This window comes from Coenobita brevimanus, chromosome 86 (assembly GCF_032717465.1).
Source record: "Coenobita brevimanus isolate Jiangsu-jjx chromosome 86, ASM3271746v2, whole genome shotgun sequence".
Classification (NCBI taxonomy): domain Eukaryota; kingdom Metazoa; phylum Arthropoda; class Malacostraca; order Decapoda; family Coenobitidae; genus Coenobita; species Coenobita brevimanus.
The window spans coordinates 1,634,126-1,644,591 of NC_137039.1; positions in this window are offsets into that span (position 1 = coordinate 1,634,126).

Consider the following 10,466-nt stretch of genomic DNA (forward strand, 5'->3'; position numbering starts at 1 on the left):
TCTCAGTTGTATTGTTGTTACTACTGGTTTTTCCATGTATGATGTATTCTTGGTTATTGGTAATGCCATATCCATATTAAAATGCCCGCCGTGCCCGCCGCAGGACCTCCCACCTCACCACCCCCCCCGCACCACCACCGAGCCGCCACCCCACCACCACCCCAGGAGGACACACCGGTGAGGTTAGTAGTCCCGGGCAAGAGGGTCATCGGGGCATCCCGACCCCGAGCCCTTATTCTCGCAAGTGCCCCGACCCCAGGCGTTCAGGCAAACTGAACTACTGTGCGGGCGGGGTAGTGACCGTCAGACCAGGGGTGGGACTGAAAAGAGGTCAGTCCCAGGTAACACCGTATTGACGGTCTTGTTACACCCTCTAGGGCAGGAAGAGGCCCAAGGGCAGGAAGAGGCCCAAGGCTACGGCCAAAAGAGAGAAAGAGAGATAGACACAGGCCACGGCCTGACAGAGTGTGTAAAGGGGAAGGTGACCCCAGGCTCCGGCCTTAACATGCTGAGGAGAGAGAGTTGCCTGTGTGCATCCCTCTCCAGTTGTTCTTTGGCTATGGCCAGAATACGGTCCAGGGTAGAGACCCTGCTACCAGACATGTAGCGCTACCCAATTACGGAAGCGGCGTCCCGGGGTCGGTATCTTGCCGCAACGGACGGGTGAACCTGTTCATCCGTTAGTCGCTTTCCGTACGGGCAGACACTCAGTTTCGACTGGGGCACGTACCAGGGTGGAGAATTTCCTGACGGTAGGATCTGTCCGTATTGGAGAGAGTGCGGCTCCTGAGCCCCTCACTCCGGCTTGTCTCCTACTGCGGGAGGAGCACCACGCCGGCGGTACCTTGCCACGGCGAAAGGGCGACCTCGATCACCCTATAGGTGTCCCCCACACGCCGGGCAAGTTCACGGCTTTAGCCAAAGTGCATAATAGGGGAAGCAGAGCCGCAACTCAGACCTATGGACACACTCAGGGAACCACGAAGAGCGTGAGGCTCCCTTTAGCCTCTTTCCCTTCGGGGAGCCCTTCGTCGCCATCCAGACTTCTAGGCCAGGAGGAGGCACTAGAGTGGTGGCAAGGCCCGATAACGGACTTACCGCCCGCACCCGGGAGTTCTTTAGCCCTGTCGGAGCCCTACAGGAGACGCTGCCGCAGCCCAGCCCTGATGGCGCCTCTCCCCCTGAGCACCCACAGTCCCAGGACGCCCAGGCCCTCCACCGCAGTCTACAACAACGGAGATCTAGGCTCCCTCACTCCCCGGAAGCAGAGGAAGCAGGCCCGACTACTCCGGCTGTTCGGCCCTAGCCCCGAGGGCCCCCGATCAGGTCGAGGCCCCCAGACCACAGGGCCTCCCTGCACCCCACCAGCGCGGCCCTAGGAAGGAGCCGCCCCTCAGGTCGAGGCCCCAGACAAGGGAGCCTCCCTGACGGTAAGTACCAGTGATTTAATAACCCAGGAAACAAGGGTAAGACAGTGACAGTGACAGTGACCCAGATTACAGTGACAGTGATCCAAAGTACAGTGACAGTGTTTTATAAAAGATATATTAAACAGTGACATAACAGAAATTCGTGTAACCAGGGTACGAAGTGTAAAGTGTTAAATAACTCAGTCCCCCCTGCATCAAGGAACCAGGGATTTTTCTGTGGAACTAGAGGTAGGTGCGCGAGTGAGCCGAAAGGTAAGTGAGGTGCCCCCGCGACTTGGTGACAGTGTCGAGTGTCGCCATTCGCACCCTACCTCTATTATAGTAATATCTCTGACACAGACTCCCAATCGCAGTGATCCAAAGTGAAACTCCCCAATTTATTATTAACTACAAGTAATATAATAATTAATTCAAACTAACAATCACAGTGAGGTAATATTCCATTCAGGTAACAGTAAAGAATAGCCACGACTGCCCTGTGCCACGTGTTAATATATATTGGATCAGTCTATGCAGACGAGTGTAATATTGTATCTCTGTTCTCCTATGTACTAAATATCGTTGTATGTACACTGTAATGAGTCGAACTTAAGCAATAGATGTGATACGGTATCCTGTCTCTTTTTATGCCCTGTTCCTGTGTTAGTGCATTGCCTCCGGTCTAGTAAAAGGACCCCGTTCCAGTGCTCGTGTTTTTACGACGAGAAGTCGCCTTAAAAACACAGCATTACACATATGTTCCCCTAATTGTTGCGTGATTGTTATTATTTGTTCATCTGTATTTTCATTATTTTGTCTTTTTATCTCGATTTTTCCAGTGTTGTTTCTGCTGGCTATCCATTTGTACTCATTTTTTTTCTCCTCATTCCACACCATATCTATTCCATTTTGTTGTCTGTTGTATATTTTTGACCAATATCTCTCTATTTCTGTTTTGACATTTTCTTTTTCTAACTCTTCTCCATTTTCGTTATATATCTTTAATTCCCTAAAATGCCCGCCGTGCCCGCCGCCGGACCTCCCACCTCATCACCCCCCACCCCACCACCTGGCCGCCACCGCACCACCACCCCAGGAGGACACAACGGTGGGGTTAGTGACCCCGTTCAAGAGGGTCACCAGGACATCACGACCCTAGGCCCTTGTTCCCCGAAATTGTCCCAACCCCAGGTGATCAGGGAAAGTAGACTACATTGCGGGCGGAGCAATGGTCGTCAGAATAGGGGTGGGACTGAAATAAATCCAGTCACAGGTAACACCGTATTGACGGCTTTGTTATACCCTCTAGGGCAGGAGGCCCAAGGGCAAGAGGCCCAAGGCTACGGCCTAATAAGAAGTAAAGAGAGAAAGACAACCCAAGGGTACGGTCTGATAGAGTGTGTAAAGGGAAAGGCGACCCTAGGCCCCGGCCTTAACACACCAGGGAGAGAGTTGCCTCAGTGCATCCCTCTCCTGCTGTTCTCCCCTTCAGGAGCAACATCCCGTGGACGGTCCCAAGCCGCAGCGTGCGGGCGACTCCGGTTGCCCGGCAGATGTTCCTGAGGGAGGTGATCGGCTCTCAGCTACGGCCAGAATATGGATCAGGGTAAAGAGCCCCTGCTGCCGTTCGTATAGCACTTCCCTATTACGGAAGCAACACCCCATGGACGGTCCCAAGCCGCAGCGTGCGGGCGACCCAGTTCGCCCGGTAGTTGTCTTTCGTATGGGTAGACACTCGGCTCCGGCTGGGGCACGTACCAGGGTAGAGAATTCCCTGAGGGTAGATTCAATCCGTATTGGAGAGAGTGTGGCCTCTGCGCCCCTCCCTCTGGCTTGTCTCCTACTACGGGAGCAACACCACGCCTGTGGTCCCGAGCCGCGGCGAAAGGGCGACCCCGATCACCATATAGGTGTCCCCCGTACGCTGGGCAAGTTCACGGCTACAGCCAAAGTGTGTAATAGGAGAAAGAGACCCCGGCTCCGGCCTCCAGACACACCCGAGAGACCACGGGCAACGTGAGTCCTCCTCCAGCCTCTTTCCCTTCGGGGAGCCCTTCGTCACCATCCGGGAATATAGCCCCAGAGGAGACACTAGAGTGGTGGCAAGGCCCGATACCGGGCTTACTGCCAACACCCGGGAGTTCCTTGTTCCTGCCGGAGCCCCATAAGAGACGCTGCCGCAGTCCAGTCCTGACGGCGCCTCTCCCTCTTGGTGCCCGCAGCCCCAGGACGCCCAGGCTCGACTCCACGACCCAAGACGAAGGTGATTCGGGCTCCCTCACTCCCCGGAGTCGGAAGAAACAGGCCCGATTGCTCCGGCTGTTCGGCCCCAGTCCTGAGGGCCACCTACCAGGTCAAGGCCCCCAGACCAAAGGGCCTCCCCGCACCCCACCGGCGCGGCCCTAAGACGAGGGCCGCCTCTCAGGTTGAGGCCCCCAGACGGGAGAGCCTCCCTGTACCCTAAAGTGTAACTAACAGTGACTATACCCAGGAAACAGAGCAAAACAGTGACAGAGACTCCACAAGAAACCATAGTAAACAGTGGCCCATCAGAACTTAGTGCTACCAGGGCAGAAAGTGAACTTTGTGAATTATCTTAGTCCCCCCCCCCATATTAAGGAACCAGGGAGTTTTCTGGGAATCTCGAGGTAGGGGCGTGGGCGAGTCAAGAGTTAAGCGTGTCTCCGTGACAAGGTGACAGTGTCGAGTGTCGCTATCCGCACCCTACCTCTTTTATAGTAATATCCCCAAATCAGACTCCCAACCTTGTGTATTCTTAAAGTGAACAATCCCATTTATATATTTCCTCCAAGTGACATAAGAACCCTGTTAAAGAACACTCACAATCTCCCTGTGTGATTATTGTAGTGCATATGATTATTCTGTGAAGCCAAGTGTTAACTCTGTATCTCTGTGTCCCTGTATCTTAAATATCATTCTATGTGTATTGTTACGAGTAGGATCTAGGTAATAGATGTGTGAAGGTATACTGCCTTGTTTTTATGTCCTGTCCCTTTGTTAGTGCTTTACTTCCGGTCTATAAAGAGGACCCCGCTTCAGTAGCTAGTGTTTTACGACGAGAAGTAGCCTTAAAAACAGAGCATCACAAATTTCAATCATTTTCTTCCTTTTTACTGAGTCATAAGCTTTTGCAAAGTCTACTGATATTACTACTAGACTCTTTTTCTGCTCATAAATTTTGTCTATACAATATTTTAAAATGAAAAGGTTATTTTCAATTCTTCCTCCTTCAGTAAATCCATTTTGTGTTTCCTTTATTTCATTATTATTCCGTAGATGCTCTTCTATTCTATCTTTTATGACAGTTGACATGAATAATTTATACGAGATGTTAGTTAACGCTATTGGTCTTAATTCGTTTGCTTTTGGTTTGTTTACTTTTGGCACCATCATAGTTCTTGATTCTTTCCATTCTTTTGGTACCTTTCCTTTATCTATTATTTCGTTAAAACACACTGTCATTGTGTCCATTATCTTGTCACTTTTATTAGGATTTTATATAATTTTGGTTTTAGCATGTCTGGTCCCGGCGCTTTCTTATTTTTTTAGTTTATATTTTCTCTCAGTTGTATTGTTGTTACTACTGGTTGTAATGCTGTCTTTTTAAGGCGACTTCTCGTCGTAAAAACACGAGCACTGGGACGGGGTCCTTTGGCTAGACCGGATGTAATGCACTAACAAAGGAACAGGGCATAAAAAGAGACAGTACACGGAATCACATCTATTGCTTAAATTCTATCCCTTACAGTGCTACATACACAATATTTGATACACAATAACACAGAGATACAATAATACACTTATAACTGGATCCAATCTACTTTTGCACAGGGCACAGGGCAGTCAGGGATATGGGTTACTGTTATTGAGGAGAGATGTCACTTCACTGCGATGGTCAATCGAGAACATTTGTCGTGTCACTGGTGGATAATAATAAACGGGGAGTTTCACTTATATTCACTGTGATCGGGAGTCTGTGGGGGATATGATACTATAATAAAGGTAGGGTGCGTGTGGCGACATCCGACACCGTCACCTAGTCCCAGGGGAGCACTTCACTAGCCTTTCGGCTCGCTCACACACCTACCTTCGACTCCACAGAAAACTCCCCGCTTCCTTTCTGAGAGGGGGAACTGAACTGTTTAATGTTCAAGCACGACTTACTCCGATATCACTGTTTAACATAACTTTTATTTGTCACTGCCACTGTGCATTGGATCACTGTCACTGTATTAGGGGTCACTGTCACTATCACTGTTCTACCCGTGTTTCTTGGGTAGTTGGGTCACTAGTACTTACTGTCAGGGAGGCCCCCTTGTTTAGGGCCTCGACCTGAGGGACGGCTCCTTCCTAGGGCCGAGCTGGTGGGGTGCAGGGAGGCCTCGTAGTCTGGGGGCCTCGACCTGATCGGGGGCCCTCGGGACTAGGACCGAACAGGCGGAGGATTCAAGCCTGCTTCTTCTTCTGCCGGGGCGTGAGAGAGCCTAGGTCGCCGTTGTCGGGGACCGTGGTGGAAGGCCTGGGCTTCCGGGGTCTGCAGGTGCTCAGGGGGAGAGGCGCCGTCAGGGCTGGACTGCGACAGCGACTCCTGTAGGGCTCCAACAGTGCTAAGGAGCGTCCGGGTGTGGGCGGTAACTCCGCAATCGGGCCTTGCCACCACTCTAACGCCTCCGCTTGGCCAAGAAGCCTGGATGGCGACGAAGGGCTCCCCGGAGGGAAAGAGGCTTGAGGGAGACTCACGCTCTTCGTGGTTCCCTGAGTGTGTTCATTGGGCTGAGGTGGGGCTCCACTTCCCCTAGTATGGACTTTGGCTGGTGCCGTGAACTTGTCCGGCGTGCAGGGACACCAGTAGGGTGATCGGGGTCGCCCTTTCGCCGAGGCAAGCAGCCATCAGCGTGGTGTTCCTCCCGCAGTAGGGAACAAGCCGGGAGTGAGGGGCACGAGGGCCGCACTCTCTCCAATACGGACAGATCCTACCGTCAGGGAATTCTCCACCCTGGTACGTGCCCCAGTCGTAGCTGAGTGTCTGCCCGTACGGGAATCAACTAATGGAGAAACGGGATCACCCGTCTGCTCCGGCGAGAGGCCGGCCCCGAGTCGCCGCTTCCGTAATTGGGTAGCGCTACACATACGGTAGCAGGGTCTCTCTACCCTGGACCGTATTCTGGCCGTAGCCAAAGTACAACTGGAGAGGGATGCACACAGGCAACTCTCTCTCCTCAGCGTGTTAAGGCCGGAGCCTGGGGTCACCTTCCCCTTTACACACTTTGTCAGGCCATAGCCTGTGTCTATTTCTCTTTTAAGGCCGTAGCCTTGGGCCTCTTCCTGCCCTTGGGCCTCTTCCCGCCCTAGAGGGTGTAGCAAGACCGTCAAGACTGTGTTACTTGGGACTGACCTCTTTTCAGTCCCACCCCTGGTCTGACGGTCACTACTCCCGCCCGCACAGTAGTTCAGGTTGTCTGAACGCCTGGGGTTGGGGCACTTGCGGGGAATAGGGGCTCAGGGCCGGGATGTCCCAATGACCCTCTTGCCCGAGGTCACTAGCCTCACCTGTGTGTCCTCCTGGGGTGGTGGTGGGGGGGCGGCTCGGGGGTGGTGGGGGGGGTGGTTTGGTGGGAGGTCCTGTGGCGGTCTCGGCGGGCATTTTACCACCCTCCGCGTCGTTGAAGTCACGGCCCCGTGACTGGAGGTGGTAGGTAGTGGAGGTGGCTGTCTGGTAGGCCGGGGTCAGGTGTTGGGTGAAGTTGACCCAATGTGTGGTGAATTGGTTGGGCTCCTGGTGGGGGCAGAGCGTGAAGTGGAGGGAGGACGGCTGGCTGGTCCGGGCGTAGGGAGGCGAGCAGGTGGTGGGTGCCTCTGATTCTGGTTGGCGGGCGGTTGTGAGGTTGCCATCGGACTCTGGTTATCTTCATCTCGGGGAATGGTGCCTAGTGGGGAGATGAGATTTGAATGCTGGAGAGTGATGGGAGGGTGGTGCTTTTATTTGGGCTAATGTGGTGGGAGGAGCGTTGTACTTTGGGGAATTGGGAGTTAGGAAAGTTCCAACGTGCTTGGTGGAGGGGTAGGGTTATGGGGGAGGTATTGGGGGAGGGTGGTGATGGTGGATTCTGGGATAAGTGGGTGTTGGGTGGGGGTGTCGGGGTGTATCTCATGGGTGGGCGTGAGAGTCGTCCCGATCTGGTGGTGGTCGTGGTTATGGTGGGTGTGGGTGGTGAGGCTGGTTGATTGCGTGGAGGCGGTGAGGGTGTACGGTGGTGAGGTGGGTGGATGGTTGGTGGTGCGGTGTGAGGTGTATATTGGGTTTGGTCTTGTGGGTGGTGGGTGGTGGGTGTGGGTTGGGGGTTTTTCTGGGGGGAGGTGGGCGGTTGTGGTGGCGAGGGTGGCCTGGGTGGGGGGGGTGGGTGGGTGGTGGGTGGTTGGGTGTTTTGTGGGTGTGTGTGTGGTTGCGTTGTTGGGGTGGTGGGAGGTGGTTGCGGTGATGGTGTGCTTGGTGGAGAGCTGGTTGGCGGAGTGTGTGAGGTGGGGGGGGAGAAGGAGTAGTAGTAGGAGTTTGGGGGGTGAAGTTGAGGAAGGTCAGGGCGGCCAGGTGTGCGGGCCTGGGTGGAGGTAGGCTTAGTGCAAGGGTGGGCGGTGTGGGGGGGGTTGTAGGGACGCACGGGGCGGTTTCTGTATGTGCGGTGTTTCACTTGTTGATCGACGATGAGTTGATAAGCATTCGGGACCCGCACGATTTTGTAAGGTCCATTGAATCGGGGGCAGTCTTAGGTGGGGTAGGGAGGTTTGCAACCACGACAGATTGGCCAGGTATGTATGGAGTTGGAGTGGGTTGTGTCAGGTGCTAGGTCCTGCTTTAAGTGTAGGTGGTGGAGGCGGCGTTTGAGGTGGTGGAGAGGGTCGGTGCTGGAGGGTGGAGTGGGCGGTTGTAGGTGGTGGCGGAGGGGTAGGGAGTAGGGGTGGTTCCCCGAACACTCTCTCGTGCGGGGTTATTCCATCTTCCTTGGGCACGTGTTTAACCCCCATTGCACGATCTTAACGTGTGCAGGCCAGTCTTCATTTCCTGTTTGCGTAATGCGCGTGCGGACTTGGTTCATCAGGGAGGCGGTGGCTTCTTTCGCATACGCTGTTGCCTTGGGGCCAGTAGGGAGATGAGTGGGAGATGCTGTATCCAAAGATGTTGGCCAGTTCTTCCCATATTTTCCCCATAAATTCAGGGGCATTGTCCGAATGGATGGCCTGGGGAATCCCGAAATAAGGGAAAACATGTCGGGTGAGGGCGTCGGCGATTGACGGTGCTGTGTGGTCCTTGGCTGGGCAGGCGATGATGAATTTAGAGTACACATCCACGAAGGTAATTAGTGTACTTATAGCCAGACTTTGGTGTGAGGGGGCCGACGACGTCTAGGGAGAGAAGTTGCCACGGTTTTTGTGCTGTGACTTTTCCTGTAGGGCCTGGTGTTCGGGTGATATCTTTGCCAAGTGCGCATGCTCGGCATGGATTGTATGATCTTCTTTGCGATGGTAGATGAGTTGGGAGTCCAGTATATATCGTTGAATATTTGCAGTAGCTTTTTAGTTCCTAGGTGGATGCCGTTGTGGGCATGGAGGTGGAGCATGGTGTCGTGGGCCGTGGCTGGGCTGCGGACAATGTGTCCGTTTGGGTCAAAAAGATGTTCACCATGCTGGTGGAGTTTGTTAAATGTGGTCTGTGGAATCCAAGTGGGGCATTGTTTGTCAAACCACATTTTAACCAGGTCGGGTTCTTCTTTGATGGTGTTGATTGGGAGGCGGGATAGGGCATCAGCGTTGGTGTGCAGCTTGCCTGGTCGGTATGCAATTTCGAAGTCGTATTCTTCGAGGGTTTCCCGCCAGCGTATTAGTTGGGCGTTATTTGTATTTGACTGTCGTAGCCATTGTAATGATTGATGATCGGTGATGACTACTACGTGGGTGCCCGAGATATAGGATTTGAAGTACTCGAGGGACCAGATGATCCCTAGGCACTCACGTTTTGTGGCCGCGTAGTTCCGCTCTGCCGTGTTAAGGGTGCGACTGGCACAGGCGATGATGTGTTCCTTGCCATTTGTACCTGGGCAAGGACAGCTCCTATGGCGATGAGGGACACATCGGTGTAGAGGCGGAAGGGAAGATTGTAGTCTGGGAACGCGACTACTGGCGAGGTGGTTAGTTTTGCTTTGAGGGTGGTGAAGGCTGTTTGTCTTGTCTCCGTCCATAGAAAGGGTTCGCCCTTTTTTGTTAGTTCGTGGAGGGGTTTGCGATGTCAGCGAATCCTTTGACGAATCGCCTGTAATATGATGTCAACCCCAGAAATGCTCTGACTTCGTGCACGTCGCGGGGGAGTGGGATGTCTGCGATGGCTCGAAGTTTCTCTGGGTCTGGTGAGATGCCCTCTGCATTAATTAGATGCCCTAAGAAGGAAACTGATCTCTCTGCTAACACACATTTCGTAGGTTTCAGTTTAAGTCCTGCTTGGCGTATGCGGTGGAACACTTGCTTGAGGCGGTGAAGGTGGTCGGCCCATGTACGACTGAAAACAATGACGTCGTCGAGGTATGCTAAGCAAGTCTCCCAGGTTAGACCGCTAAGGACTGACTCCATTAAACGGGAGAATGTGGCAGGAGCGTTGCAGAGTCCGAAAGGGAGGACATTGAACTCGTAATGTTTGCCGTTGGATGTGGAGAAGGCGGTTTTGTGTTTGTCGTCGGGATGCACAGGGACTTGCCAGTATCCCGACTGTAGATCCAAGGTGGAGAACCATGTTGAGCCATGTAAGGAGTCTAGGGAGTCGTCGATACGTGGCAGGGGAGTGGCGTCTTTGACTGTGACATCATTTACTCGGCGGTAATCAACGCAAAAACGCATTGTCCCGTCCTTTTTTCTAACGAGTACCACCGGAGAGGACCATGGGCTAGTAGAGTTGGAGATCACACCGGCATCTAGCATGTCCTGGACCTGCCGGTCTTCTTCCTCTCGTTGCTTAGGATTTTTTCCGTCGTGATGGTTGGCGAATTGGAGGTC